The sequence below is a fragment of the Mus musculus genome (assembly GCF_000001635.26).
Source record: "Mus musculus strain C57BL/6J chromosome Y unlocalized genomic contig, GRCm38.p6 C57BL/6J MMCHRY_CTGU1".
Lineage (NCBI taxonomy): Eukaryota > Metazoa > Chordata > Mammalia > Rodentia > Muridae > Mus > Mus musculus.
In genome coordinates this window covers 103,109-130,370 of record NT_187060.1, presented here as the reverse complement: position 1 = coordinate 130,370, position 27,262 = coordinate 103,109, and positions in this window count along the sequence as shown.

Below are 27,262 nucleotides of genomic sequence, written 5' to 3'. Positions count from 1 at the left end.
AAGGTTTCAATGAAGAATCTTTGACATAGATACTCTGTCAAGGAAGAATCTTTCATTTTATCTTTGAATTAGGGAAAAATAGAATCACCCTTATATTTGACCGGGGATTAATACAAATTCTGCTGCTTATGGAGCCTACAGAAAAGCCACTGACATGAAAAACTCAAGCCAATGTTCTTTTTTTTTTCTTTTTTTTTTTCCTCAAGGAAACTTTAAATCAACTTCTCTTGACTATGCTTACCTCAGAAAATCCACTTTTATCCATAGAACCATGAGGTCTATTCCTCTAGGAGGTCCTAAAGATTCCCTTCAGACCTGGATGGCCAGGCATGCTCAAATAAAAGAAGGGATGCCAAACACTCTGAAATGATGTCCTGGGACATGACAGTAATTATATGAACTCTAATCTAATTTTTAATTTTAAGCCTGTCACTTGAAATGGATCAATTCCATTTTGGTGCCTATGCCTGGGATGCTGCTGTACAGCTTATGGAGAACATAGAGCTAGAGTTTACCAAACAATTTGAAATAAAACTGCTCTGATTGTTGGCAAGCAAAACTCAAAGTCTCAGAACACATGGGTATTCTGGACTATGAGGACATTTGCACTTGATAAGTTATTTTTGACATCTTCCAATTCCCAAGGTAAACTTTTGTCTGAGGGATTCTGTGACCTTCCTTCTCTTCCTTATCCACCCAACACGTTCTCTTTCTCAAAAATGTCATTCAAATATATGAAGTATATATGTGAATGTATACTTCAAAGTAGTTTTATACCTAGCTGGTCAGCCATATTTCTAAAAGTGACTCCTTCTGTAAACAATGTACCCTAGACCATTCTGGTTTGAGGTCCCATAGTCCAAGTTACAAATCAGAGCAAAGTACCTGTGCCATCTGCCTTTAGGCAAGTCAATAGAAATGTAATAACTTCATTAATTCTGCCTAGACCTGGATAGATGAATAAAGTCAAAGAAGTATACTAGCCAGCAACAGTCATTGAAAGCCTTTGGAAGAAAAAAAAATATATATTGCTGCCATGTCTCTCATGAATGAACACAAACTATGAAAATAAAAACTCTGAATAAGAATTGGAAACTTATGATCATGCCTGGAAACATTCTCCACTCTATAAGGTACCAGGGACCTTTACCTTTGACAGAGGTGTATATGGCAATTTCACATTCTGCCTCAAGAGGAGTCTGCCCTCCTCTTTCAGGAGGGCCTTTGAGATTTCCTTTTTTACATGGGGCCCACATTTCCCCATGGTAACTCATTTTTTTCTCACTACACTGAATAGAATGTCAGAACTCTCCTAGGGCTAACATTGCCTTAGACCCTATTGGGCAAATGTCGCCTAAAACATGTATTATGCCTTATAAGGAATATTCCTAATCCTACCAAGTAGCTTTGAATCATTTTTCCTTAAAGGGATGTCAGACCATAAGAGAATTATACCACTCATTCTACATAAAAGAGAATCTAACATTCCCTGTTTTCCCAGTAGGAATCTGGGCCTATTGTCTACTTCAATTCACCAAGTGGATTTTAGAACTTCAGTTTCTACAAAGGGGGTCCTGGGAAATCAAAGACTATTGAAAGGGCTCTCAGAACTAGCTCCTGTGTCAAAGGGGCGTTTCATACATCTACTCTCTGTACTAGGACACTTCAGGTCCATCTGTGCAATTATTGAACCACCAGAGATTCTCTTCTGGCTGTGCCTCGCAAATACCCCTATTAACTAAGTTTGCTTTTAACATATCCATACAATACATACACGACCAATGACACCTCACATTTTCTATCCTTTTAGATCATAGGACAGAAAATAGAAATCTGAAATTGGCTCTCGTATCCTGTGCTTCAAAAATGGTCATCAAAATGCACCATTCCTATCTCTTATTCACAGATGTGTGCAGCTGAACACAGCCTCGAGGAAACATCAATGCTTGCATAACTACTTATGCTGGGAGATTGTTGTGACCACTGACTGGACTCTCAAAGATGTTACACAGGGTATGCATATGGGGGAAATACTTGGAAGCTAGTGAGGCAGAGTCTGAACATTCCTCCAGTACCCAGTGAAGCCTAGAAACTTACCCTGTTGACCATGGGTGAACTGGATATTTCTGACCTGCAAAATATGACTGGGGACCTCTACTTTAGGAACTAAGACATTCACGATTTTTTCTCTGTTGAAGGTGGTCTTGGAACTTACCATTCTGAGAAGAGGTTCTCATAACTCCTATGTTCCCAGGATTCCTCTCACACTCCTTGTTTTTTGAAGTAGCCAAGAGAACTAACCTGGGTGAGGCTGAGTGAGGTTCAGTCTTTTCCTTCCCTCAAAATATGGCCTTGGATCTTGTCCATTTCTGCAAGGGAGGGGGGCATTAACCACTGTGTTTGACCAAAGGAAGGTCACACTATTCTTTATTCATAAAATGCCATTAGATATGCTCTTTTGAATAATAATGCATGGTGCCTTGTATCCTCAAGCATTCACTTATGACTTTGAAATATATCAAATGTATATTCTCTAATTAAGTAAGATTCAAGCCTTTCCCTTTTATAAGGATGACAGGGGAAATATATTGTTTTTCTCTGGTTTGTGGTTCCAGGTCATATATATATATATATAAGTATTGACTGGATCCTATGTTATGCTTTGCAATCCAATTGAATTGTTGTTGCCTATATATGTACATATTAAGACAAACTGAAGGTGGCAACCTAGCCAGGGACAGACATCCAGGCTGTTTGAAAAGGCTTGGAATGTTATCTGAACTCCCCCAGACTAAACACAGGATGTGGAACTTTTACCAACTAAGGAAGATTTGGAAGCTGAAGAGCAGTGGAGGGACTTCCTTTACTGATCAAGGTAAAAGGGACATTCATACATAACAGGATGTTGCATGGCACTTACCCCCTCTCCAAGGTTTTCCTAATGCATGCCATTGTACCAACCAGGTCTCATTATTTTCTCTTACTCCTAAGTGCCCAGTACTTCCTCTCTTCCCAAGTTACCTCAGTTCTTTGTTTTGTTTTGTTTTTCACTGAAGAGAATGTCAGACATTCCTCCTATGACTAAGCCTCCTGCAGACCTTCTCTATTTGCCCAAGATTGTCTAAAGTACTCATTTAGTAGAAATACCCTCAAACTTTCAGTTTCGTTGAATGTGGGACTCAGTCATTTCTCTTGTGACAAAAGATGTCCCAAACCACTGCCTGCCAAATATAAAAGTGGATGCCACAGTCATCCATTGGACAGAGCATAAGGTCCTCAATGAAGGAGCCAGAGAAATACCCAGGGACATGAAGGGGACTGAAGCCCCATAGAAGGAACATCAATATGAACTAACTAGTACCCCTCCCCCAGAGCTCCTTGGAACTATGCCACCAATCAAAGAAAACACATGGTGGAACTTGTGGCTCTAACCACAAGTGTAGCATAGGATGGCCTAGGAGTTCATCAATGGGAAGAGAGGACCTTGGTCCTGTGAAGGCTCTATTCCCCATTATAGGCAAATGCCAGGGCCAGGAAGCAGGAGTAGGTAGGTTGGGGAGCGGGGTGAGGGAGAAGGCATAGGAAATTTTCAGAAGGCAATCTAGGAAGGTAGATAATATTTGAAATGTAATTAAAGAAAATATCTAATAAAAAAAAAAGATACCCCAGACTAAGTAAGCTTTATGCCATTCCCACAAAAAAAGTAGAATGATGTCCACTCACATGCAGTTCATTGTAGTACAAAAGGGGGCTATAATTACCTCCTTCAACCTCAAGGAACATAGACATCTAATTGCTTGACAAGGGTGTATGTGTCATGGAGCAATGATGACAGAGATCTTAGGTTTGGATCCTATGGCCAAGAGGGTCTCATTTATTATACCTGTAGTCATAGGAGTTTCAGATATAGCCTCTTGGGATGCCCAAGAGTATTCTTTTCAAGGGCACCTTAAACTTGACTTAAACTCATACTACCTCAGTGCCACTCTCTATTAGAAAGATTGCAAGGCAAACACAATTGCAACTTCTCAGTGGGCTCTCACATGTTTCTGAGTGTAGGGCAGAGGGCAGAACATAGAAAGAAAAATAATATGCATGTGATCTTCCTAGAGTTAGGTGTCAGAAATGGTGTGTTCCTGTCTCTCAGTTATAGATAGGTACAGACAAATACAACCTCAGGTCAGACAACCACTCTCCCTGTTGGAAGAGTGTGCTGATTGTTCCTTGTATTCTTCCCAACAGTATATACAATATATGGATAATGGAAGGTGGGGAGACTAGATGGAAGCAAACTATGCACTACCATTCTGTTCTCCCTCTACCCAAGATAAACTAGATTTTTCCCTTTTGCACAATGTGGTTACTTGATCCTGCTACTTGGTTAATCATGGCCTAAAACTAACTAACTTACTCTCTCTCTCTCTCTCTCTCTCTCTCTCTCTCTCTCTCTCTCTCTCTCTCTCTCTCTCTCTCTCTCTCTCTCTCTCTCTCTCCCTTCCTTCCTTCCTTCCTTTCTTTCTTTTTCTTTCGTTCTCTCTCTCTTTCTTACTTTCTTTCTTTCTTACTTTCTTCCCTCCCTCCTTCCTTCCTTCCTTCCTTTCTTTCTTTCTTTCTTTCTTTCTTTCTTTCTTTCTTTCTTTCTTTCTTTCTTTCTTTCTTTCTTTCTTTCTTTCTTTCTATCTTTCTTTCTTTCTTTCTTTCTTTCTTTCTTTCGTTCTTTCTTTCTTTCTTTCTTTCTTTCTTTTTTTTCTCTCTCTCTTGCTTTCTGTCTCTTTCTTTCTATCTCTCTCTCTCTAACTCCTTCATTCTCTTTCTCTCCTTCTTTCTTTCTCTTTCTTTCTTTCTCTCTTTCTTTCTTTCATTCTTTCTTTCTTCCTTCCTTCCTTTCTTCCCTCCTAAATTTATTTCTCTTCTTTCCTTCTTCCTTCCTTCCTTCCTTCCTTCCTTCCTTCCTTCCTTCCTTCATTCCTTTGTTCCTTTCTTTTTTAAGTATTTATTTATTTATTATATATACAGTGTTCTCTATGCATGTGTGCCTGCACATTAGAAGATGGCACTGGATACCATTACAGATGTTTGTGAACTCAGGAGCCCTGGGAGAGCCGTCAGTGTTCTTAACCACTGAATCATCTCTCCAGCCCCAGGTTCTTTCTTTTTAAGAAAATGGGTCCGGAAGGTCATAGAAGTTGTAGGTATGAACAAATGCTACTCAACCTGTTTTCAAGGTATCTCATACCATCACCTTTGGATGAAGGGTCATCAGAATTTCACTTGGGATAGGTGGTCTTCATGACCTACTGCTGTTACCAACAATACCCAAAACCTTCCATTTCTGCCCAAGGTCAGTCATAATTATGACTGTAGTTTACTATTGGAATCTCAGAATTTTCATTTTTCCCAAGGGTACCAAAATTCAGGTATCCTAAGAGCATCCTTACATACATATGAGCCTCAAATATAACACTCCAATCATGAGCTTTAGATCATTTCCCTCCAACGATGGTCTCTAGGAAATTATACTTCACTTAATTCTGCCCTGCATTAACAGAGCCTGAAACTTAGGTCATCTATCCTTCGTACCATCCTTCATGAAAACACCCATATAACTGATGATAAGCTTCAAGAGTGCTTAGAGACTTACAGTCATGCCTGGTGCATAATACTTGTATTGCTGCCAGGCTTACCAAGGTGTATGTGAAGATGGGAATCTTCAAAGTTGTGAAGCAGTCCTACCTCTCCTGCTTAAGGTAGGCTAGGCCACTTCCTTAACCCTAAAGAGGTTGGGGACATTAAGCAGATTCTAATTCTGCTTTAATCTTCTACTCCTAAACATCAATACTTAGACCACTAATTTGTGTCCATTATATATCAAATGCACCCTCTGTATACATGAGGGTCCAATATTTGTCTTGTAAGCCTGACAGGCCTGAGATCATCTCTACCTGCCCCAGGCCCCAAACTTCACTTCCAATCCAAAAGGTCTTCAATAATTACCCTCTCTGATCAGAAAGAATTCCAAACTATTCTCTATCTGATGGAGGGCAAAAATTTCCATTTAACTGTGTCTCACATCGAACTCCTCATTTGAAAGGGGCACAAGAATGACTCTTTTTGTTCCAGTGGTTCTCAAATTCACATCCTCTGTCGAAGAGGTCTATAAATGTCATCCAGTCATACCAGGGCTTCAGTGCCTTTCCCTCTCCCTATGGAAGCCTCAGACACACCACATCTAGTCATAAATATTTCCTCTTCTCCCTGTGTCTATTGGGCAACAAAGCCTTCTCAAATGCCCATATTTGACTGAAATATTTCCTTTTTTTTTCAGTGGTAGACACATACCTACACTCTCTTGTAAAGTGTAAATAGATCTTGTCTTATTGACTATGTGTGCCTGCTATATTACAACTGTCTAAGATTACTTCCAAACTTCTTCCTGTTACAAATATTCGGAGACATTCCTCCATTCAAGAAAAGTGGCCTTGCTCTTATGTCATCTGACTAAAGGTTTCATAGACCAAAGATAACCATCCAACCTGTTGGAATACTGAAACAATTGCTGCCTGCTTTCCACACACTACATAAAATATGTGGATATCCTAAATTCTACAAAAAAAGATTTGTAAGCAAATCAAGTAATACTGGGACTCCCTCTTCTCCAGAAGGTATTTGCATTTTCACCAATGTGAAATGGTATTTCTTATTTATTGAAAATAGCCAGAGATTTTACCCTTCTTACAAGTATGTTTAGAATTTCACACTTGCAAAGTGTCACAGAAATGCTGCTTATGACCAGAATGCTTCAACTTCCTTATTCTCATGAAGTTTGCCACATTACCTCTTTGATGAAGGGCACAACCATTCTACTTCTGTGCAAAACTGCCCAAGCTCCTCCCCTATCTTCCTTTAGGAAGATTTAGACATTCACAACAGAGAGTGCTCCAACCTGTGTGGAGCACAGTGTGTTTGAGGAAATCCCCCAGATTCTCCATCTTCCCAGTGTATGTCCTACCTATAACTTCTAATTTCCGTGGTCTGGGAAGCACTGTTCTGACCTAAGAGATTTCTGAACACTCTGGACTGAAATCCCAAACAGAAGAGTATCAAGGTAAGGGTAAATCAGTTTACTATCTTTGTTTTGTTACTTTAGACAGAGACATCCTGGCCTCCATGCAGAGGAATGTGTGGATAGACATATATTTAAGGAAGACACTAAACCAGAAAATACTACATTACACCCTCTTAAAAGACTTCTAAGATTGTTGTCATGCCTACCACTGACATTCAGATGATGTGTATTCTTGATTGTGATTTCATGTTTGGAGCTGATGAAGGAGTAAGTACCTGGAATGTCCTAGAATTCTCAAGGTATCAATCAGTGTTCAATTTCTGATCAATAGTGCTGCAGACATAGGAATAACAGGATAAAACTATTCTATACAATCCAATGAAGCTCCTATAACCATCCTCCTATTTTAGAGAATCTTAGATCTATCACCAATCCTGAGACGGGAAGAAACAATTCTTCTCCTGCACATAGGGATACTGCATATGTCTCTCCTTGCCCAAAGTATTCCAATTACTGTCTTTTTACTGAATTTGCTTTTAGACTATACCTGAAATATTCCACTTTTCACCAAAAGATCTACCAGCCCTCCCTGTTCTAATAGAGAGCTACCGTCCACCAATATCCAAAGGGTTCTCAGACATTCTAAATATGCCCCTGTGGGAGTAAACTTACTAAGTCTATTTAATTGGGCCTCAGATCCTTCTGCTTTGACCAAAAAGTTTTCAATCTACTGACTCTGAGTTACCAGGGGCCTCAGATCTCATTTTCCCCAAGTGGTCATCAAATATGCTTTTCTGACTAAAAATGACCTTGCAATGTTCTCCTCTGATGGAGACACTTAGTCACCCCCTCCTCTAATTTTAACTCCCAAATGGACCTCCAGACCACCCAAGCTTAAATTACCTGAGCCGAACATTAAGAAGTACAGCCCAGAACAAAAGCTCATTTCCTCAATGCAGAAACTAAAATGATGTACTCCTCACGATTCATACCTAGACCCAGGAGAAGAACATATGCCTGAGAAGAAGAACTAGTGTGGAACTGTCAGCCAGGTTTTTGGTGAGTGCTCAGACTGCTTCCTGATCCGGCACCACATTTACTACAGTGGACAGATGCTCTATTCTCTGATGAGGAGTTGCTAGCTGTAAGGAAGTACCTGGAATGGGCTCCACTGCATGAGGTAGGCTGAGTCTTTGAGCTCACGTCAAGGAAAGAACATGCAAATTTAAACTCTACCCAACCAAACATACTAGTTTACCTGTACAAAGGGGTTTTAGATTTCCAAATTCTCACAAAGATGCCCTCGTGTATTTCCCCTCTGACCATTGGGGTCCTATCTATTTTTCATGGCTCATAGGGTCTCACTTCTTCCCAATGTCCATTACCCAATCACCTCTGACCACTAGCCATACATCTCTGATTAGTGTTGGGGATGTTCTCGGTATGACAATAAGGCCAACAGTAGTGCCTACATGCCATTTTTGAATAATTGGATCTTAAATTCCACCTCTATCCAAGGGTACTTCAGAAAGACCTTTCTCATTACATGGGGTCTCTATAGTAGCATCTTTATTCAACAGGCCTCTGGTTGTACCTTCTGGCCAAGCAGTTCTTACATTTCACTTAAAGAGATGCCACATTTACACAATGTAGACAAAAAGGATTTGAGCATTCTCATACTCATCAATATAACATTCCTCCCCTCAGGTTTGAAGTCTCCAGAGCAGCAAGGAGAGTGGGGAGTAGAACTCATCATCTTTAGGTCACTCATCCCCGATGGATTGTTCCCAACCTTAGTATACAGACATGGATGGTTGAACACAATCTTGTCAGGCTGACAATGCAATAGACATCTACTAAAGTCCTTGGAACCATGTTCAGAGTGCTGCACATCCTCCTGAAGATGCCACGGATGACATGGTTCCTTGTGATTGTTGTTCTCTTCTTGTTGTTGCTGTTTTCTTTTAACTTTTGAAGAGGATACATTATTAGTCTGTTGCTATGTTAGTCATCTCCTGGCATTAGAAACCAACATGCCACTGCTTAAATGTTTTACATTTCCTACTCTTTTTGGAAAGCACAATGTATGCACATCATTTTTTCCTATTGTTTCAAAGACATACCACTATGTAATTCAACTTTACAATTGTAATCATTTTGACCAATATTCACATGAATATAAATTTTATGTGTAAATTTCTTCCTGTGCTGTGTTATTTTCCACCAGGTGACAGTTTCATTTCAGGTCATTTGGAAGATCGTTCCTTACTATGTGTCTTTAAAAGATATATTTTGGAGCTGAGGGGTATGACTGAATATCTTCAGCACAATAAATACCTTCTGTAACGTTACTATCTAGTGGATTATAAGTATCAGGTTGTACACGGTAGTAACTAAAATAATGGACAAGTTTGGGAAAGATTTTAGGGTGTAATCTCTCATAATATACACAAAAAAGAAAATCCTAGATATTAATCAAATCTATGCACACCAAATGAACATTGTGAGTTTTGTGGATTTGTTTTTATATGTCTTTGTAGTTCGAATGTCCAAACTTTATGTCTTAATTGAGGATTGTAAACAATGCTCAGGGTGTGTGTGTGTGAGATAAAGGGCACCATGTCTTTAGTGTTTAGATTAATAACACATATCATTATCTGTCTATCCATCATCTATATATGTATGTATGTATGTATGTATGTATGTATGAAGTAATGATTGAATGTATTTATATAGATATGTATGCAACTATTTCTCTATCATCTACCAATCACTCTTTCTCTTTCTATTTCTCTCACCCTCTTTCTCTGTTTATCTCTTATGCATGAATATATGTATGCATTTAGCTAGGTAGGTGTGGTAGTTTTAATGTAATTGGTTCCCATCGGCCCATAGGCTGTATTCGGATGAGTAACCTTGTTGGACTAGGTGTTTCCTTGTTGGAGGAAGGGTGTCACTGGAAGAGGTGGGTGGTCTCATACATGTTCAAGTTATGCCCAGTAGGGTTCTGTGTGTTTGCTGTCTGTTTGCCTTTCCAAGAGTAGCTGTGATAGAGTGTTCAATGATTCAAGGAGGGGATGTTGGTTAGATGGCATATAAAGCAGGCAAGACACATTTACATACATGGTAGAAGAAGCAAGCTTTAAGAAGCACAAACAATCACACACACACACACATTTGTTGGACAGTGCAAAGCTTCAACCACTTTCCATATATACTCACATTTGGTGGATGGAACAAAGCACCAACTTTATTTTTCTCACACTGCTTATATATCTCTGCACAATCTTTCAATTAGTATAAAATTTATACTGGTTACTTTCTATTTTCTTCTAGTGAATAATTATGAGAATATATAAGGAAAAGATCTTCTCACTATACTTTTATGATGAGCTATTTATAAATTATGTTTATAAATATCCAATATTATCCCCAAGAACCAACACACATTTCTAACTAAAAAACTTGTTATTGATTAACAAGTTGTAAGCAAGTAAGGTATTTTTTTCAGCCAGTTTCTCTTACTGGTAGACTGAAATTTGCTGTTATACATAAAGGATTAGTTTTTATCTATCTCAAAAATTAATCCTTCAAAAATCTTAAAAGAATCACAAAACTAAACTTTTATGTAAAAACCTATCATCCCTTTCTACTTTGAATCCTCAGGGTGCACATTTGTTCATTAACCATGTTTTTCTTAAATCATATCAGGAATTAGAGGGAGGAAATAGGTACAAAGAAATAATAATCATCTGAACACCAGCCTGACTTTTGAAAAAAAAAAAGGCATGCTTTTCGTAGTAATTCTTTCCAAGATCGTGGTTGAAGTATTAATCTGCATCAGCTGCAATCCTTGAGAAAGTTAGATCTAACTAACACTGTTGGTGGCAATGATATTGCCCAGTGAGGGGCTGGAACCCCCCTTAAATTTTCATACAATCCATAGATTATGAGGGATGTGATGTGAGGGCAGCAAGTAGAGAGAAACTCTACAACAGCATGAGTGGTAACAGAGTGGTACCAGCTTTTAAGTGTTTAAGAGTGGTAAGAGCTTTTAAGTGGTTCACCTCACCAAGAATCCATCAAAGCCCAGTATTTTGGAGGTAAAATGTACATTCCTGGGAGACCCTCTGCCATGCTTAATATTCTAATAAAATTAAAAATAATATTAATTTCTCATTTAATATACCCTGCTTACAGTCCCCCCAAATTTTACTCCCCACGGTTCTTTCACTACCTCCCATCATCTCCAGTTCCTCCACCTTTCGGTCATCATTCATCAAATACTTCTCTTTCAAATATCTCTTCCTGCATTTCCTTATTCAACCCCATCTCCCTCCACTATGCCACCTGATCTTCTCTTTCTTGTCCATCTTTGTCCACTAATAAAATCCATTCTATATCCCCATACCATGGGCATCAATGTATGCACCCAAGTCCTTCCTCTATACCTAACTTCACTGGATCTACAGATTGTAGACAGGCCATCACATATGTAATGTAGAATGTGTTAATCTTTGTATTGCTGTCACCAAAAACTATAACCCAAGCACAAGTTGGGGAGGGTAGGACTTATTTGGTTTACACTTCTTCATTGCTATTCATCATCTGAAGACAGACAGAACAGGAACTGAAATGGGCCAGGTACCTAGAGTCAGGAGCTAATACAGAGACCATGGATGGGTACTGCTGCCACGCACACCAGTCGAGTCAGCTTGACAGGCCGAGAGGCCTGGAAGCACTCATGAGGCAAAGAGTTTCACGGAAGCTCACCTTCTGGAGTTTTGGCCTTCTCATTAACCCATATACTCATCCCCTATTCCCGCGTTAGTCTGGTGTATGGATCCACATGCTCTCTTTTAGTGTTATCTTATTATAAGTTCTTTTTAAGATTGAATTCTGATATAGCTAAGCTTTTGCCAGTGTTCCAATATCCTAGAAAGTCCTTGAGCTGACCATGGGCTTAGAATTCAGTAAGAATGTTGTCTATTCAGTGGCATTCAGAATTGCCTCTGGTATTATACTACCACTTTGAATAAAAGCTAAGTCACTGCCCTACACAAGAATTTATCATCATCTAGGAAGAAGGAAGTTTGAGACCTAAGGAGGAAGCAGAGTACATACTTAGAACTATAGATAGCTGAGTTCCACCCATATACACGTATTTACAATTGCCTAGGGGGAAGGTGGTCTATACAATAGACTAAAATAAGAACTATAGCAAGGGCACGAAGCCCTTGACCCTGACTTCTAAGATTATGTGGATATTTGGTGGAGCTCTTTTTGATCCCAGTTGTTAACAGTGAATTTTATCCCAGGTGTTTCCTGTGAGAACTTCTGAGTTTGTATTCCTCCGTTTTCTGTAAGAATCCAGTAACCTCTTTGTACCTTGCTTGTGTGTCACCCAACTTTCCTATTCTCTTCTGTATAAAAAGTTTGATGCTCAATTTGACACATTACATTCAGATTCTACACAACCTCTCCTCTGTGTATCTGTCTATCATTTCATCCAACGCTTTGCCCACCTGTGACTAGAAATCCGTTCCACGCAGACAAAGGGGCCCAGAGTGTCTGCAGCATTCTGCTTAGTGGTTAGTTCCCCATGGTTTCATGCTTTCTCATAGAGAACTCAGAACCACAAGCACATGGATGGCAGTATCAACAATTGGCAGAAATCCTACCCATCAATCATTAATTAAGAAACTGCCCTGCAGTCCTGCCTGCACAGACCAATCTTATGGAGACATTTTCTCAATTGAGATTCCCTACTCTCAGGGGACTTTACTTTGTGACAAGTTGACAAAAAACTATCCAGCCCAGTCAATATCAACATATAAATCAACACATAGCATATTTATCTTCCTGGGACTGGGATACGTTATTCAGGTTATGTTTTTGTTTTTAGTTTTGTTTTTTTTTTCTGTTTCCATCCATTTCATAACAGCTGAGTAATGTTCCATTGTATAAATATAACATATATGTTATACATTCTTCAGTTTATGGACATGTAGGTTGTTTCCAGTTGCAGATAATTATGAATACAGCAGCAATTAATATGGTTGAGCAAGTGTGCTTCTAGGAGGAAGAAGCACTTTGCGAAACTTTCTGACCTATCAGGTGTCTGTTGTTATGTCCCCCCATTTAATATCTGATTTTGCTAATTTGGATATTATCTTTTTTATTTTAGTTAACTTGAATAATAGTTTGTTGATCTTAGTGATCTTGTCAAAGAACCAATATTTGTTCCAAAAATTATTTGTATTTTTCTTTCTATTTTATTTTTTTTTCCACCCTGAGTTTTACTATTTCCTGCCACCACATCTTTTGGGTGTCATTTCTTCTTTGTGTTTGAGATCTTTAGGATGTGCTGTTAACGTGCTAATATAAGGTTTTGCTAATATTTTTTAACTCATTTTCATTAGATATTTTTCTTCATTTACATTTCAAATGCTATCCTGAAAGTTTCCTATACCTTCCCCTACCCTGCTTGCCAACTCACCCACTCCTGCTTCCTGGCCCTGGCATTCCCCTGTACTTGGGTATATTATCTTCACAAGACCAAGTGACTCTCCTCTCTTTGATGGCTGACTAGGCCATCCTCTGCCACATATGCAACTAGATACATAGTTCAGGGGGTTACTGGTTAGTTCATAATGTTGATCCTCCTTTAAGTTGCAGACCCTTTAGCTCCTTGGGTACTTTCTCTAGATTCCACATTAAGGGCCTTGTGTACCATCCAATAGATGACTGTGAGTATCCAATTCTGTATTTGCCAGGAACTGGCATAGCCTCACAAGAGATAGCTATTCCAGTGTCCTGTCAAAAAATTTTGCTGGCATATGCAATATTGTCTGGGTTTGGTGGTTGTCTATGGGATGCATCACCAGGTGGAGCAGTCTCTGGATGGTCCTTTCTTTTTTCTCACCTCCAAAATGTCTCTGTAACTCCTTCCATGGGTATTTTGTTCCCCATTATAAGAACCAATGAAGTATCCACACTTTGGTCTTCCTTCATCTCGAGTTTCATGCGTTTTGCAAATTGTATCTTGAGTAGTCTGTTTGGGGGCTAATATCGGCTTATAAGTTAGTACATATCATATGTGTTCTTTTGTGATTGGATTACCATACTCAGGATGATATCCTCCAGATACATGCTTTTGCCTAAGAAATTCATAAGTTCATTGTTTTTAACTGCTGAATAGTACTCCATTGTTTAAATGTACTAGAATTTCTGTATCCATTCTGTATCATATATTCTTCTGTTGAGCAACATCTGAGTTCTTTCGAGCAAATGGCTATTATAAATAATGCTGGTGACTGCTTCCAATTCTAAGAAGGGGCAAAGTGTCCACAATTTGGTCTTCATTCTTTAGTTTCATGTGTTTTGCAAATTGTATCTTATATCTCGGGTATGCTAAGTTTCCGGGCTAATATCCACTTATCAGTGTGTAAATATCATTTGAGTTCTTTTGTGATTGTGTTACCTCACTCAGGATGATGCCCTCCACATCCATCCACTTGCCTAGGAATTTCATAAATTCATTTTTTAATAGCTGAGTAGTACTCCACTGTGTAAATGTACCACATTTTTTGTATCCATTCCAATGTTGAGGGGCATCTGAGTTATTTCCAGCCTCTGGCTATTATAAATAAGGCTGTTATGAACATAGTGGAGCAGGATTCCTTCTTGCTGGTTGGGACATCTTCTGGATATATGCCCAGGAGAGGTATTGTGGGATCCTCTAGTAGTACCATGTCCAATTTTCTGAGGAACCGCCAGACTGTTACAGAGACAAAGTTTGGAGCTGAGACAAAAGGATGGACCATCTAGAGACTGACATGTCCAGAGATCCATCCCATAATTAGCCTCCAAACGATGAAACCGTTGCATAAACTAGCAAGATTTTGCTGGTAAGACCCGGATATAGCTGTCTCTTATGAGACAAGGCTGGGGCATAGCAAATACTTAAGTAGATGCTCAAAGTCAGCTATTGGATGGAGCACAGGATTCTCAATGGAAGAGCTTGAGAAAGTATCCAAGGAGCTAAAGAGATCTGCAATGCTGTAGGTCCAATAACATTATGAACTAACCAGTACCCCGGAGCTCTTGACTGCATATGTATCAAAAGATGGCCTAGTAGGCCATCACTGGAAAGAGAGGCCCGTTGGACATGCAAACTTTATATGCCACAGTACAGGGGAATGCCAGAGACAAAAAATGGAAATGCGTGGTTAGGGAAGTGGGGGGTACGGTATGGGGGACTTTCTAAATGTACATTCTAAATGTAATTGAGGAAAATACGTAATAATAAAAAATATTAACAAAATAAATAAATAAGGCTGGTATGAACATCATAGAGAATGAATCCTTATTACACATCGGAACATCTTCTGAGTATTTTCCCAGGAGAAGTGTTGCTGCTTCTTCTGGTAGTACTATGTCAATTTTCTGAAGAAGCACAAGACTGGTCCAGGTCCCTGCCAAGTGTATTCTGCAAAGGCCCCAAACATCCGGCCACTTTCCGAACCAGAGTAAAGGGGGTCCGCCGGGTGCAGAAGTGCTTTGCCTGAGCATTGGCAACAGACATCTTGGTTCTAGGACCCCACCGGGTGTATTCTGCACAGGTGAGAGTACGGAATACAGAAGCCAAAAGCTTCTGGGAGAGGTGGGAGCCACAGAGCTTCTAAGGCAGCCCACTTTTCGGGCCCCAGACAACTGGCAAATGTCCAGGCCAGAGGAAAGGGGTGTGACCAGTGCGGGAGTGCTTTGACGGAGCATCGGCGGCAGCAGATATCTTGGTTCCTGGACCCAGCCGAGAGTATTCTGCACAGGCTTCAGACATCTGGCCACTTTCCCAGCCAGAGGAAAGGGGTCTGCCCAGTGCAGGAGTGCTTTGCCTGAGCATCAGCTGCAGACATCTTGGTTCCAGGACTCCACAGAGTGTATTCTGGACGTGTGAGAGTGTAGAATACAGAAGCTAACACCTTCTGGGACAGGCCAAAGCAACTCAGCTTCAGGACAGGTCCTGTTTTGGGCCTTCTTCTTCGGCCAGGAGGGAGGTCTTAAGGCCATATATCTGTGCACCTTTCCCGTGAGAGGAGAGCTTGCCTGCAGAGAGTGCTCTGACAACTGAAACTCAGAGGAGAGATGTAGTCTACCAGGTCTGCTGATAGAGGCTAACACAATCACCTGAGGAACAAGCTCTAACCAGAGAAAACTATAACAACTAGCTCCAGAGATTACCAGATGGCCAAAGGCAAATGTAAGAATTGTACTTACAGAAATCTAGAACACAGCACTCCCACTCCACCTAGTCATGTGCACCCCAACAAAACCGAAAAGCTAGACCCGGATTTAAAAGCATATCTCATGAAGATGGTAGAAGACATCAAGAAGGACTTTAATAATTCACTTAAAGAAATACAGGAGAACACTGCTAAAGTGTTACAAGTCCTTAAAGAAAAACAGGAAAACACAACCAAACAGGTAGAATTCCTTAAAGAAAAACAGGAAAACACATCCGAACAGGTGATGGAAATGAACAAAACCATACTAGACCTAAAAATGGAAGTAGACACAATAAAGAAAACCCAAAGTGAGGCAACGCTGGAGATAGAAACCCTAGGAAAGATATCTGGAACCATAGATGCAAGCATCAGCAACAGAATACAAGTGATGGAAGAGAGAATGTCAGGTGTAGAAGATTCCATAGAGAACATCAGCACAACAATCAAAGAAAATGCAAAATGCAAAAGGATCCTAACTCAAAACATCCAGGAAATACAGGACACAATGAGAAGACCAAACCTACAGATAATAGGAGTTGATGAGAATGAAGATTTTCAACTTAAAGGGGCAGCAAATATCTTCAAAATAATTATAGAAGAAAACTTTTCAAACCTAAAGAAAGAGATGTCCATGAACATAAAAAAAGCCTACAGAACTCCAAATAGACTTGACCAGAAAAGAAATTCCTCTCAACACATAATAATCAGAAAAACACATTCACTAAAAAAAGATAGAACATTATAAGCAGTAAGGGAGAATGGTCAAGTAACATATAACGGCAGGCCTATCAGAATTACACCAGACTTTTCACCAGAGACTAGGAAAGCCAGAAGAGCCTGAACAGATGTTATACAGACACTAAGAGAACTCAAATGCCAACCCAGGCTACTATACCTGGCCAAAATCTCAATAACCATAGGTGGAGAAAACGATGTATTCTATTTCTCCTTCCCTGTGTAATTTGTTGACAACTTTCTGAAGTATTATAACTATCTATCCTAAAATTTAACATTTTTTTGTTTCATATTATTAATCAGTAGTTTGAAATACGAACTTATTATGGCACTACCCAATGCAGGTAGAAAATATTCATAATTATTATTTTTAAACAATATTGTGTATTTATGTTTAGGTAGGCATGAAATTATTAAGACAAAGTATTCTGTCCTCGTTCTAAAATCAGTTCTAGGTAACAGTAAAATAGTTCCTATGATCTAGAAGTAAACACAGAAAAATAGATAACAGGACTATATTACTTTTAACCTAGATGATATATATGTACACAGTATATTTCAAATGAGTCACTAATCTTGTTGTCAGGGATCACAGATGTGTAATATGCTTGATTACTTTCTCTGCTAGTAGCATAAACAGAACATTCTGCCACTATATAACTGCAAGCCCTAAGAATTAAATTTAAAGATTGTTTATAACTTTATTTATTCATGTTCTATTAATCGAGTATGTGGTTTCTTCAGAAAGTGTTGTAGTATCAAGTTTTGGACTGTAACCAAGATTAATTCCACTTAAATGTAATATTTTAAATAAACTTCCTAAAATGTGACATTCCGTATGGAATAACAGACATAATCCTATACTCATGCTTACCTAAACTTGTAATCTCTAATGTTTCCTCCTCCTACTATGTTGCATGTGTTCTGTCATTCCCTCCTTCCCTAAAGGCTTCATCCTTTCTTCCATGCCATGTGCCACTTTGGGGTTCCTTATCTCCACAGATACTCCAAGTTAAACAAAAAATCTAATAGTTGAAGCTAGACCAAATGTGATTACAGACACGTAGCATTTCTCTTTATAGGCCTGACTTAACGCATTTATTATATAGTATTTTCAAATTCCATATACTCTCTAGCAAATTTAGTTACAGCTGATTGCATCTCCTTTTTTGAAAACAAAATCAACAAAAATGACTGAGCAAGTATCAATAGATAACCATGCTATCTTTTCTACACTCAAGTGTGATATAGGTGAGTCACCAGTTAGTTCTATTTTTAGATATTTTTAGCAAATTCCACACTGATTTTATCCTGGATGTACCAACTTAAGCACCCACCAGCAGTACAGCTGTACTTTATTCCCACATCGCTAATGCTTCTTGACTTTTGTTTTCCTGATTGTACTCATTCTTTAAGGGATGAGCTAGAATTTAAGTTTGGAGAAAAAAAGAGCACCAGAAATTTTTTTGTGGGAGCCATAGCTAGTGTTGAAAGATATAAGGAGTAATGTAATAAAGGGAATTGTTTCCTCGAGGTGAGTATCCACCAAGCTAATCCTGCAACTTGTGCAAAGAAATGTCCCAAGGATTGATCTGTTTATAGCAGAAAAACAACATATCAAATTTATGAAAAAATATTCAAGGAAGCAGGCAGGTTCTATCTAAAGCAGGCAAAAGAACTTGGCAACATCCACCATGTAGTTCTTTCATCAGATTAATGAAGGATACAGAAGGAAAAGAGCCATGGAGTCTTCCTACGTGGTTATGGAAAGCCACTGAGGGCATCCAGGTTGCAGCGAAGTCCCTGCATAGATGCCTAGAAAGGCTTTTAGTGAAGGTATGAAAGGGAAGCCTATATTGTGATATAGCAATCAGGATGTAAGAAGGTCCACAGCTGTGCGATATCTCTCAAAGAAAGCTACACACAAAGAATGGAACCATTCCAAGACAGAGAAATATATTGTAGTCATGAAACTAGATAGGAAGAGCTTTTTAAGCCACAATGTACATAAATTTAGGATTTGGGGTTTGTCTAGCTAGATTTGATCTTGATTTTCCCAATATTTCCTGTTTATGTTTCTTTTCCTTTATTTTGAATGAGAATGTATAATCATGTCAGTGTACTTTGAAAGTAAACAATGCTTTGAATTTGATTTTATATTGTGTTACAATTAAGAAATTGTAATCTATTCTAAAAGATAAAATATGATTGTAGTTGTATATGGAATTTTATCTCATGTTAAGCATGATTCTGCCCTGAAAATTCATATACTTTATTTGCAGTTGTATATTGGATATAGGATACTATGCTAGGCATAACTATTGCTTTCCTTTGGAAATTAATATAATATAAGGAGATATGATTGTATGTCTTATTGACAAGAGGTATACTTATGATGGCTAGTCTTGGTTGTAACCCTGATAATATTAGGAATTCACTAAAACTCTGGGAATTTGGAGCACCTGTGAGGAATTTTTTTTTCCTGATTTGATTATGTGAAATAGGAAGACAAACCCCAAATGTAGATCGTTTGTTCTGTTGTAGAAACAACTCTAAAATATAAATTTCATTGATGTCAGTTTTTTAATAAAAGTGTGTAGCTAGGACTAAATTCTAGTAGTTACAATCAAGATAGTTTTTATGATCCTACACTGTTTCTGTCTTTTATTACAGTGTTTCCTGAACACTGAGGTGGAGATTTGATGGTGACCTCCCTTGTAGGACTGAATGTTAGAAGGTGCCTCAGGCTTTGCATATTATCTGGCTGGTAGATTAGAAAGGAGATGGTTAAAAGCAAAATTGGATGGATGAGCAGTTAGGCATTCCAAAGAGCAAATGGTGCTTGACTAACCTCGTAAGCTATCTCCCTCTATTCTCTGGGACTGGTTGTTGCTAGTCTATTTCTGTTTGTCCTTATATATCAGATTGATATTTCCCAAGTGTCGTTCCTCCATGCCCAGAACCCTTATTTTTAGTCTTATACCTGAACAAGCTTCCTTTCATTTTCAGCTGATCTGCTCAGGTTTCAGTATTAGAGAGCATCTCAGCAGAGCTTGCAGCTCTATAACCCTGCCACTCCCACTGCTGCTGCTTTCCAACTAGCATTTCTGGACCCATCACGTGTTCACCTGCAACTTTACTCCAAGATGATTTGGCGGGAATCAGGTCCCTACCCCTGCTTCATAAATGAGTTTCAGAAATAGTAAAATTGAGCTTTGTTCAGAATTTTGCCTTAGCTACATCTTTCTCTTCTCTGCCTAGCTCCCTGTTCTCTTCCAGGTTTCCAAGATTCCTTTCCAGATTAGAACCCAGACATGTGAGCCGCTGGCCAGACACAACACATTTGAATTGGTACTTGTGTGTGAATTACACATCTACATGCTCCTGAGGCTGTCAGGAGTATAATCTGTTTCACACTCAGCAACACTGAGTCTAGGAGGCTAAAGGCAAGCTAATGGCTAACAGAAAGAAGGTATTGAAACAAAGTTGCAGAGTGTTGAGTCCTGAAACAATGAAAGGCAGAGATGACCCTGCCTTAAGTGCTTCTCTCTCTGACAGGCAAATACCAAACAGAAGTCAATTTCTTTCTTAATCTCTTGAGGTTCTATGCCCCTTCAGGGTTCTCATTCTCTAAGCTCTGCATGCGTGCCCGACATGACTAGGTCATGTTATGTCTTCTGCTGATCAGAGGAAAGATTTGTCCTGCTTTAGAGCCCCGCCCCAGGAAGTTAGAACCCAATAAAAGCAGACCTAATGATTTATATGAACTCAGGCTGTGTCCTTTATTATCATAGCACAAGGAATGCTAAAATATGGATAGTTATGGTGAATTTGATCCTGGCTCATTGCCACAAGACTCTAGGTGTCTGTGTAAAGGTTTCTCTTGGCTGCATGAGCTTTGCCAATTTAGATATCTGAAGCCTTATGTCATGGACCTTGGCCCACAAAAATCCTGATTTCTTTTCTCCAGTTTTTTCCAGCATGAATTCTAGATACTGCTGAAATATTACTTCTGAGTCAGACATTGAGCAAAATTTTGTGTATGAGATCTTACAAGAGAGCTTTATACAATGCCCAAGTCTGCCTTCAAGATAAACAAGCCAGTTCAGAACTACCTTTACTGGGATGCTCCATATTCTCTACCCAGAAATCACTGTATTTTCCCCAGGACCACTTTTTCTTTTCTCAGCTTGAAGTCTAGATTACTTCTGCCTCTCTCTGATTTCTATGCTCCCCATTCTCTCTCCCATGTAGATGCTTCAGGGATGAATCATCTCTATAGAAAGGGACTGACTGGTTTAAGAGAAGTTCAAGTTGCTACAACAGTAGTGGTATCAGAGTGGATGACCAGAACTCTCCAGGTTACAACAGACTATTCATAGAAGGGACTGCAGATATCGTGGTGAATTGTGGAGAGCCGGTACGTGCTGCGAGCAATTACGTGCGTGCCGCCAGTAATCTCTGAGAAGAGCCATGTGTGCCGTGAGCAATCACCATTATAAGATGGTGCGGGCCTCCACTGTGCCTAACTAGTAAACAAGCCTTGTACGCAGGTGCGAGAGTGAATTTACTCCTAGTCACTACCATTCTCGGGGTGTAATAGTGGGGTGATGGGCAAGCAATGAATCAGGAGCTGTCATGCCATATCAGGTGCTGAAACGTCTCGCTGCTGGTTATAAAAGCAGTGCCATTTTCCCGGATCGGGATCTTCCTGAGAAGCAAGCAATAAAGCTCTTGCTGAGGAAGATTCTGGTTTGTTGCATCTTTCTTGCTGGTCGAGCTGGACGCAATAAGTGGTGCCAAAACCCGGGAACTGTCATCACACCAGCGCAAGGAAGATCCTTCATTCATGGGGCAGAATCAGAAGTGTGGGACAAAAGTCTCTACAAGGTACGTACAATCTTGAAGTTTCTCCAGAGTTAGAAGCCCTTTTGATTGTTTGATGGCGATTACACTTTTCCTTTTCGTTTCGTTTTGTTTCCACCACTGGAACTGTTGACTGGTTCTTAGTCGCAGTCAGGCCTGGACAGCACCTGGACAGCAACCAATTTTAGGCCTGGTCAGGCCTGGACAGCGGCAGTATGGGAATCTCCCATTCTATAGTAGTGGGCCTACGCTCAGTCCTGAAGCAGTGTGGCCTAAAAATCGCCACTAAGACCTAAGAGGGATTTGTCAGAGAGATAGACCGTGTTGCACCATGGTATGCTTGCTCATTATCATTAACTGTCGCCTCTTGGGACAAACTGAAAGGAGATCTAGTTAGGGAACAACAGAAAGGCAAACTTAAAGGAGGGATTATGCCGCTATGAAATTGGTGAAATCGTGTTTAAGAGATGAGGATTGTCAGCAAATGGTAGAAGCGGGGCAGAAAGTTCTGGACGAAATTCAAGAAAGTCTATCAGAGGTAGAGCGGGGAGAGAGAGGAAAAATAGAGAGGAAACAAAGTGCACTGAAGAATTTAGGCCTTTCCATGAGCCTTGAGACCGAGGAAAAGAGAATGTCAGGGAAAATACCTGGGGAGAGATTAGAAAAAAGGATGGAAAGGGAGAGAAGAAGGGAGATCGAGCTGGAGAGGCACATAAGGAAAGAAGCCTCTACCCACCACTAGATGAGTTTAAGCAGCTAGCTGTCAGTAGCTCAGAATCAGATAAGGAACTTATTCCTATGAGGAAACAGACTTAGAGAAGAAAGCGACAGGTTGTGAGGGAGAAAGATACCAGTCAGATGAAAGACAAGTTAATCAGTTACAGAATAACATGAAAGCAGCTAGAGACAAATGTCAAATCATTGCGCGGTCTTCGGATATGCAACTTCAGGGTTCTAGTGCACCTCCGCCTTATGTGCAGAGGCACCATTCTGAGCCTTATGTGCAGAGGTATCATTCAGACTCATTTATACCAAAAGAGGAACAGAGGAAGATACAACAGGCATTTCCAGTTTTTGAAAGAGCTGAGGGAGGGCGTGTTCACGCTCCAGTAGAATATATACAGATTAAGGAGCTTGCAGAAACAGTCCGTGTTATGGAGTCAGAGCTAATTTCACTGTAGCACAAGTTGAAAGGCTTGCAACTCACACTATGACTCCTGGTGATTGCCAGACTGTAGTAAAAGCTGCAGCCCCCAGTATGGGGATGTATCTTGAATGGAACGCTTTGTGGCAGGACTCCTGTCAGACGCAGGCAAGGGCCAATGCCACCATGGAAGGAAACCAAAGGACATGGACATTTGAATTGCTTACAGGTCAGGGACAGCATGCTGCTAACCAAACAGATTATCATTGGGGAGCATACGCCCAGATCTCAGCTGCCACTGTTAAGGCATGGAAGGCACTCTCTAAGAAGGGAGAGGCAAGTGGGCATTTGACCAAGATCACTCAGGGCTCCCAGGAGTCGTACTCATATTTTGTGGCTAGAATGACAGAGGCAGCACGAGAATATTTTGAGATACAAAAGCAGCTATGCCTTTAATTGGACAGTTGATATATGAACAGGCTACCCAGGAATGCAGGGCGGCTATTACACCTGGAAAAAGCAAGGGACTGCAGGACTGGTCGAAGGTTTGCCGTGAACTTGGTGGGCCACTCACTAATGCAGGTTTAGCAGCTGCCATTCTACAAGTGCAAAAATGCACTGACATGGCTGAGCTCAAACTCTGCTATAATCGTGGCAAACCGGGACACTTAAAAAAGGACTGTAGAGCCCTTGTTAAAAGGAGAGCACCAGGATTGTGCACTAAGTGTGGAAAATGATATCATTGGACTAGCGCTTGTCGTTCAATCAGGGACATTCGAGGCAGGCTCCTGCAGCCAGGATTCCCTCAAGCAGTAGATAATGACACCATTTCAAAAAACCAGTACAGGGCCCTCAGGTCTCAGGGCCCGAAAACATATGGGACCTCGACAGGCGAAAGGTGGACCCCACAGTCCGCAGGGCAACACCCAATTCATGCTGATCCCTCAAATGGGAGTGCAGCCTATACCTACTAACTATAAAGGACCTCTGCCATCTGGGAGTGTCGGCCTAATATTGGGCAGGGCTTCCCTTACACTACAAGGTCTTATTGTTCACCCTGGAGATGTAGATCAAGATTATGAAGGGGGACTTCAAGTTCTCTGTTCCTGTCCTCAGGTGTCGTTTCTATTTCACAAGGAGATAGAATAGCTCAGTTAGTAATTCAGCCAAGCCTACATGGCTGTTTTCCCTCTTCTGGTGTCCCTCAAGCTACCAGAGGGATTGGTTCTATTGGAAATGATTCGGCTTATTTAATAATGCCTTTAGATTCCAGGCCTTCTTTAGAGTTAGTTATAGAAGGGAAACAATTTAAGGGGATTTTAGACACAGCAGCAGACAAAAGTATTATTTCTTCTCACTGGTGGCCGAAAACTTGGCCAGTTATTCAGTCATCACATTCTTTGCAAGGTTTCGGTTATCAGTCCTGTCCCACTATTAGTTCCCGTTCTTTGAGCTGGACAGCGCCTGAAGGTCAAATGGGACGATTCACTCCTTATGTCTTACCACTCCCAGTAAATCTCTGGGGGAAAGACATCTTACAGGCACTAGGACTGACCTTAACTAATGCATGCTCGCCACAAGCTGTTCGAATGATTAAGAAAATATGCTATAAAGAAGGAAGGGGATTAGGAAAAGGAGAGCAGGGTAAACTTGAACCTATCCCTCAAAAAGGTAATAATGGGAGACAAGGTTTGGATTTTTTTCTAGAGACAGCTGTTGAGGGTTCCATGCCCATACCATGGCTTACAGAGGAAGTTGTATGGGTTCCCCAATGGCCTCTCTCCTCTGAAAAATTAGAAGCAGCCACAAAACTAATTTCTGAACAGCTACACTTGGGTCATTTAGAGCCTTCTACCTCACCCTGGAATACACCTATTTTCGTAATTAAGAAAAAAATCTGGCAAATGGCGCTTATTACATGATCTTAGAGCAATTAATGCGCAAATGCATCTGTTTGGACCAGTTCAGCAAGGGCTACCATTACTTTCTGCCTTACCCAAAAATTGGGAAATTATAATCCTAGACATTAAAAATTGCTTTTTCTCTATAACTTTATGCCCTCAAGATAAGTAAAGATTTGCATTTACGATCCCAGCCATTAATTACTTAGAGCCAGATCAAAGATACCAATGGAAGGTCCTACCTCAGGGGATGGCGAATAGCCCCACCATGTGTCAACTGTATGTACAATTGGCACTTAAGTCAGTTAGAGAACATTTTCCATCATTACAGGTGATAATTTATATGGATGACATTTTGATTTGCCATAAAAATTCAGAGTTATTGCAAGATGCATACCTTATATTAATAAAAACGTTAGGGCAATAGGGATTGCAGGTGGCCACCGAAGAGGTGCAAGTTGCTCGAATGGGAGCCTTCCTAGGGTCACTTATTTATCCTGACAAAATTGTTCCTCAAAAATTAGAGATTCGCAAAGATCAACTACATACCTTGAATGATTTTCAAAAATTGTTATGAGATATTAATTGGCTGAGACCCTTTTTGAAAATTCCATCAGCAGAATTAAAGCCCTTATTTGACACATTAGAGGGAGATACCCATATCTCCTCCCACAGAGCACTTACCCCAGCTGCATGTCAAGCTTTACAAATTGTAGAAAAGGCCCTACAAGATGCTCAATTACAACGAATTGACGAGTCAAAGTCATTTGAATTGTACATATTAAAAACTGCACAGTTACCAACAGTGGTCTTATGGCAAAATGGGCCCTTGTTGTGGGTCCATCCTAATGCTTCCCCTGCAAAAATCATTGAGTGGTATCCTAATGCAGTTGCTCAACTTGCACTTAGGGGGATAAAAGCAGCCATTACTTATTTCGGGTAAGAACCTTATATAGTAAGTGTACCTTATACTTCTGCTCAAGTTCAAACCCTGGCAGCAACAACCAACGATTGGGCAGTCTTGGTTGCCTCCTATTCAGGACAAATTGATAACCATTATCCAAAACATACAATTTTACAATTTGCCTTAAGCCAAGCTATAGTGTTTCCAATAATAACAGTCAAACACCCACTTCCGGATGGGGTAGTAGTGTATACAGATGGATCCAAATCTGGTATAGGTGCATATGTAGTAAATGGCCAAGTAACATCTAAACAATATAATGATTCATCACCCCATGTTGTAGAGTGTTTGGTAGTTCTAGAAGTCCTTGAAACTTTCCTGGGACCGCTCAATATTGTATCTGATTCCTTATATGTGTTCAATGCAGTTAATATGCTTGAAGTTGCAGGCTTAATTAAACCAACTAGTAAGCTTGCTCACATTTTTCAAAAGATTCAGTCAGCCTTGTTATACAGAAGACATCTTGTCTATATTACTCATGTTTGAGCTCATTCTGGCCTTCCTGGCCTCATGTCTCATGGAAATGACTTAGCAGACAAAGCCACTAGAATCGTGGCTGCTGCTTTGTCCTCACAGGCAGAGGCTGCAAGAGAATTTCATGAATGCTTTCATGTGACACCTGAGACATTACACCACCGTTTTACTTTAACCAGGAAAGAATCTCGTGACATTGTCACCCAATGTCAAAACTGTTGTCAATTTTTACCTACTCCTCATGTAGGGGTAAATCCTCGTGGCGTCAGGACATTACAGGTCTGGCAAATGGATGTCAGTCATATTTCCTCCTTTGGGAGAAATCAATATTTACATGTTTCTATTGACACCTGCTCTGGTGTAATATTTGCCACACCTTTAACAGGTGAAAAAGCCTCTCATGTTATACAGCACTGCCTAGAAGCGTGGAGTGTGTGGGGCAAGCCCACAATTCTAAAAACGGATAATGGGCCAGCATATAAATCTACTTAATTTCAACAATTTTGTCATCAAATGGATGTCACTCATTTGACTGGCCTTCCTTATAATACTCAAGGACAAGGCATTGTGGAACGTGCCCACCCCAAACTCAAATCTTATAAAACAGAAAGGGGGAGTTGATGAGACTCTGACCTCAGTGCCAAGAGTAGCAGTATCTATGGCACTCTTTACACTTAATTTTTTGAATCTCGACGAGCAGGGACACTCTGCAGCTGAGCGACATAGCTCAGACCCTGATAGACCAAAAGAAATGGTCAAAGGGAAGGATGTTTTAACTGGTCAGTGGAAAGGCCCGGATCCTATCTTAATCAGATCCTGGGGAGC